Source organism: Solanum dulcamara, chromosome 7 (assembly GCF_947179165.1).
Source record: "Solanum dulcamara chromosome 7, daSolDulc1.2, whole genome shotgun sequence".
In the NCBI taxonomy this organism is placed as follows: domain Eukaryota; kingdom Viridiplantae; phylum Streptophyta; class Magnoliopsida; order Solanales; family Solanaceae; genus Solanum; species Solanum dulcamara.
The window spans coordinates 66,211,265-66,217,264 of record NC_077243.1 but is presented as its reverse complement, the minus strand read 5'-3'; positions in this window follow the sequence as shown (position 1 = coordinate 66,217,264).

The following is a 6,000-nucleotide window of genomic DNA, read 5'->3' as shown; positions in this document are numbered from 1 at the left end:
ATGGGATTTCTCCGCATTCGCGGGAAAGGCTCCGCGCTCATAGAGGGTTAACTTTTCCTTCTCCGTATTCGTGAGCTACTATAGCCGCATTCGTGGAGGTAAATATGCCAAGTCCTTTTTTATATATATCAGACGTGATCACTGTGAGAGGTCTATTTCAAAGATAGCTTTCTCACCCATTTTTGCTCCAAATTAAGCGATTCAAAAGGCTAAAGTGTGGGGTGTTTTGAGAGGAACGTCGTGGTGTGGTCGTAATTAGCTGCAGACTCTATTTTTGAGGTAAAGACGTGTTCCTAGCTGCTGTCATTGTTAAGTTCAAAGCTTTAAATTGTAATTTTTTTGCATGTTGTTGTTTAGGCTAATTTGAGCCCCGAATTGTATTCTTTTTTGGAACACAAGTTCGGGGTTGTGTTTAGGACTCTTTTACGGAGTTAATTCCAAAATTTCTAAAGAGGGTCCCACATTCCCCTTTTTTACTTCGAAATTGGATCATCTCCGTTTCTTCTGATTTTAGAGTCAAAACATCTGTATTAATGTTTGTGTACCAATTTTTGATATGTGGCAGCATTCAGACACCGATCAAAATGGGAAAGCACTAGTCGAGTGAATTTGGAGAGCGCGTGATCGACCTATAGGAGGCTACAGTTTTCCCCTCTTTAGATTGAGTTTAAGAGCATAATTGCACGTTGATTAGTTAGAATTTGGGTTGGATAGTATTGAATTATGCTTAGACGTTTGAAAATCATGTTATAGGCCTTTTTGGGATTTTATCGGGTACGTGTTAGCATGCTGTTTGTCTTTTTGATTTTCCCTGCCTTGTGGTGTATTTGTATGCTCGTTTTATCATCTAATTGAAGCACTTTAGACCTTAGTCTAGTTGTGACTAGTGCTTGCCTTAGAAATTTATGATTCGGTCCCAATAGGCTTGGGTTTCGCCCTGAAATCGTTCGATCGGCTTTGACCCTTGTAGACTGGTGTAGTAGACTTGAGTTTGATAGTTTGGGATTTATCTAGGTGATGCGTTATCTTTGATTACCTTCTGATTCCATTTCCCTCAATTCTTCGGCTTTACGAGTTTCGATGGCGACACAGAGTTTCATTTAGTGATTTAAGATTGGTTTGGGGTTCAACTCTGAGGGTTGTATTGATTAAGTAAGTGTGGATAGCGATCCATAGAGTTTGGCAACTATTTACATTTTGGGAGCACTTGTAGTTATATTAGGCATCTTTGTCAGGCATCCGTATTCAAGCTCCGTCCTCAATCGTATTGGCACTTCTGACGAGCATCCGGTTATGGAGGTCTGGCCGTGATCATTCGGATCCCTATAATGAGCATTTGGTTAGAGGTTCGGCATCAGCTGCTTGATACTTGATCAGTTCTTGGATACTTTCGGGGAGCATCCGATTAGAAAGGTTCGACCTCCTACTGTTAGATTTTACTGGATTGGGTTAAGGTTCTGGTTCTATATTCTCCGGTCTTTGGTTGTCAATTTCAGATATCAGTAGTTATAGTTATTTTGTGTATCCATCGGACTTATGGGGGTCCGTTCGGTTTTTTATTTAAACTTGAGCACGAGTGTACCTTTTGAGCTTATAGGGGTCCAGTTAGGTATAGTTTAGCTGTAGATTACTTTAGTTAGTTCCTTCTACACTCATGTGCATCTCATTTCTTTACTTTAGACTTCCGCTTTTGACCCCTGTTTGGTTCTATTCTCTCTTTTCATATCCCTTTACTTTTCAAGCTCAGTCGGCCTATGATGCCTACTAGGTACCTATTGTTTTGGTACGCATACTACACTCTGCATCTGTTTTCGTGATGCAGAGCTGAGCACCAGCGGCCAACATTGATTCAAACTTTGAGCGGTCTAATTCGGAGACAGGGGTGAGCATTTGGCATTTTGTACTATTCTAGTCTCCATATGTATATATAGACTAGTAGTTTGCTTTTTAAGACACGTCTTGTTTCATTGGTCCACTTTTGGGACTTGTAATCTTTTGTTTAGTTAGCTCTGTACTAGTGACTTCTAGGTTCTGAGAGGGATCAGTGTATATATTCATTTTGGTTTATCCTCTACTTATCTGTAAATGTTATTTATATTAGAATTGTTTATTCATATTTAGTTTCTACCCTTAAGCCCATTACTAACTATTTCGGGTTACAGGTTGACTTACTTTCTGGTGGGTTATAGTAGGTGTCATCATGACTTGAGAAATTGGATATTGATATATAGTGCCCACCACGGGTCATGGTCCCCCTCGTGGTCCTTACCCAATTTCCAATTTGTACCAAGCTGGACCCGATGCCTCTTTACGGCCCATGGTCCCCTTCACGGACCATGAAGGACTCCATGAAGTTCATCTGGTGCCCAAAAAGCTGCAATTCCCATGGTTTCCCTTTTTTAAAATTTGTTTTCCACCTTTCGGGGCGTTACAATTGAGGTATTTACATTGTGTCGCGATATTAAATAAATCACTTCTTGGAAGGCAATCCAAGCATCTTTAAATTCTTTTTATTTTCACTTTTGTTGTTTTAGGGGTCTCAAGGGTGAGAAAAGATACCAAGTAAAAATGATGAAAAATTAATCTTCATGGCCATCGGCGCTAAATTGGCAAAATGCCCGTTGAAAATTATATAATGTAGTCCAACACAAGTATGAAACAGTACATTAAGAAGAAAAATGGAAACCTACGCTAGACCTGTAAAATACTAGTTGAGAATTATACAATGCCAATCGCTGCCCCGGTGCAAAATAGAGCATTGTCAAGGATTTTCAATATGTACGTTGAACCAACATTTCACACGTAGGTATCAACAAATCTTTGATCAAATGCAAGACAAATATTTTGAAGAGTTTTTAATTTGACCCATAGAAGATCAAAATAAGATTTTGACCACTTTTTCCAAAAATCCAAGGGTCTTAAACCCTTTTTCTCCAACTCCCAACTCCACTTTTCCTCTATAAAACAACCATTTTCCTTTCTCTTTCTTCACTCCAAACCCCATTCTCTCTCAAAATCCAAAATTTTTAAAGGTCTTAGCACTCTTTGAATGAAGGTTTCAAGAACTCCATTGAATGTGACAAGCTTTCATCTTTACATTCTTCAATATTGTGGTATGTTACTCTATTTTTCAAAAAATTAAACTTTCATAATGTTCAAATGTGAATATGATTTCATGCTAGAGCTGATTTCTCCAAGACCTATGTGTTATTATGCTCGATTTTTCTTGCTAAGAAAAGGGTTTTTGTGATTTAAAATGAATAGATCTGGGTTGTTTGAACTTGAATGGGTAGAAATGCATGTAAATCTTATTTATACTGCTAAAAATTTTAGTTCAGGATGAAGTTTGAGTAACCCATTTGAGTTTACGTAGTGCATTAATTGGCCCTATGATGGATTCATTCCTAAGGGTAAATTCATCATTATGTGTATTCTATGATTTTTGATTGTGAAAAGTGCTTGAGTAGCATCCATGAGTATTGTTGGAAAGCTTTGAATGATTGATATCTTGTAGTGAGGTTGAAATTCCAAATGAGAGGAGCGAAATTGTTAAATACCTTGCTTGTGTCGCTTGATAGTTCGCAATGATAGATGGGGTGATGTCCTTCTTAAGAAAAATCATCAAGATTAGTGTGAAATTGCATTATGAATCTCTTAGGGAAGTTTAAGTACTCATTGTAAATGTTTGTCAAAGTGTTTGATTAAAAATAGACCATTTTTAATCGAAGTGGCCATTGTGAAGCATTGACATTGCACAATGTTGCCTTGCATTTCGCAAGTACAACGCCGATTAAGTCAGGGATTTTAAAATTCCACTAACTTGGAATGGCATTTCACTTGGAAGCCACATATCTTCATTGGCTAAACGATGGTTGGCCCGAAATATTGCCATGCTATTGTTTAGATGCTACATTTGAATGCATATACAATTCCATATTTGCGGCCAGCCAGTCTAAAGCTGGTACTATTGGGCTGAAATACACAATTCTTTTTGCACTCCTATTTTTTTATTTTGTTAACTTCTTTTAGTCTTGGATTTTATTCCCTCAATGAAAAATACCAAAAATATGTCATTATTAATGTTTGCCTCACAACTTCTTTTGCAGATCATAACTTCTCTCAAGGGTAACTCAAATAAGCATCATCATAAATCCTCCTCCTCCTCCAAAGGTAAAGCCAAGAATAAGGATCCCAAAACACTATCAATAAGGAGGAGTGTATCCATTTCAATATCGAGGGGATGAAGGAGAGGTACACTCTCTCCAATACCAACCGAACATTCATGCTGAAAAAGAGGTTCAATCTAGTTGGTCTAGGGGAGGAATTCCCAAATATTGTAAAGAAACTCACTGTCAGATACTGATTCCTCTTGCCGATATACCAGGAGAATTCTTCCCAAAATCGGTCATAGAGTTTTATGCCTCATATCAGGTAAGACAAGAGATAATGGGCCTTTGTGGTCTAGTGGAGAAATACCCCAACCGTCTTTTATCCTTGTGTGTAGTGTGGAGGTGGACATCAGACATGTTGTTATCAACTTTATCTTTTGGATAGAGACAATTGTTAAAGGGTCCATGTTTGCGAAAAAGATTGCCTCCAAAGACAATCACCTCCGATGGGTTGCCAACACTATTGCAATGGACCAGCCAGATTGGGCTACTATGAGAGGAGAAATCTCTCATCATGATCTAAAGTTTGAAGCCAAACTGTGACTTGAGTTTGTGTGTGTTCGTATCGTGCCCTTCAAGAATGATTAGAGGGAACATAATGAAACAACTATCCTCAGTGCTTGCCTGATGACATGCATTCATGTCAACTATGGAGAAGTGTTAGTTGTACATTTGTGGCGGAAGGCTTTCCAATAGGCTCTCTCTATGCCTTTCCCGATCTTTATCAAAAAATTGTGTGCCCATGCATACGTTCGGTATTTTCCTTAAGATGTTGCTTCTCCCGCTATTGGAGTGATTGATTTGGAATCAAAGAGAGATGTTTAAGCCCTAGATAGAAAAGCGCAAAATGCAAACATAGGGGGAGTAGTCACCGATCCATGCTACTCTGAATGTCCTAGCTCCCGTGGAGTCGATAAATGCCTCGATGATAGAAGGCACTACTCCAGGTGGATCTCCATCACTCCATTGCATGACCATACAAGCTTGTTACATGAAATGCACCAAAACCAAAGCAAGCCACCCCCTCCCTAGATAAAATGCCTACCGTACATTGGTAGAGGTAACTTACTCTAATAATCGCCAACTCAAAAATCTCGCTAGATCATTGGTTGAGATGCTTATAATAACAATGGAAAATATATGAAGGGTTTGATGAATAGTGTGAACAACCTATGCAAACACGTTGATATGGTGGAATGTGTTGTCAATACTCTTCGAGCCGATTTGAATGACATAAAAGGGAAAGCTCTAATGGGGTCAGATGACATGTCCTTATTGGAGGAAGCAATGCGAACATCGTAAAGTACACCTAGGCCACTACATGCCTTGATGAGAAGCATGAGGATCTCAGAAGCGGAGGTTGGTGAAAAACCCACAAATATGTAGTCAGCAATGTAAGAGTCACAAATATGCAGTGAGCAATGTAGGGGTGGAGCAGAGTCTAGCGCGCCATTCGAGTAACGCGAAGATAACGATGAAGAGTGATTTAGAAAGTGTTTTCCCTATCTATCCTTATTATGTTTACATTGAGGATAATGCTGAAATTTAGCTGGGGTGTTTATTTGGTTATTTCTGTTGAGTTATTTTTGTGCGGCTTTGATGTCAGATTTGTGGATGATTTTTATTACTTTTTGTTGACTGATGCCTTGATGTGGGAAATAATAGTTTTGTTGGTCCTTATTGGACTTGTTTTGAATGAATTGTGCTTTGTCGGACATGTTTTATTGACTGTGATTGTGTTTGATATGGTTTAGCCGGGTACTTCTATATCTCTCCATTGTCTTACAACCCATGCTTGTTGATTGTGCTTAGTGCCTTCAATGAGAGTTGT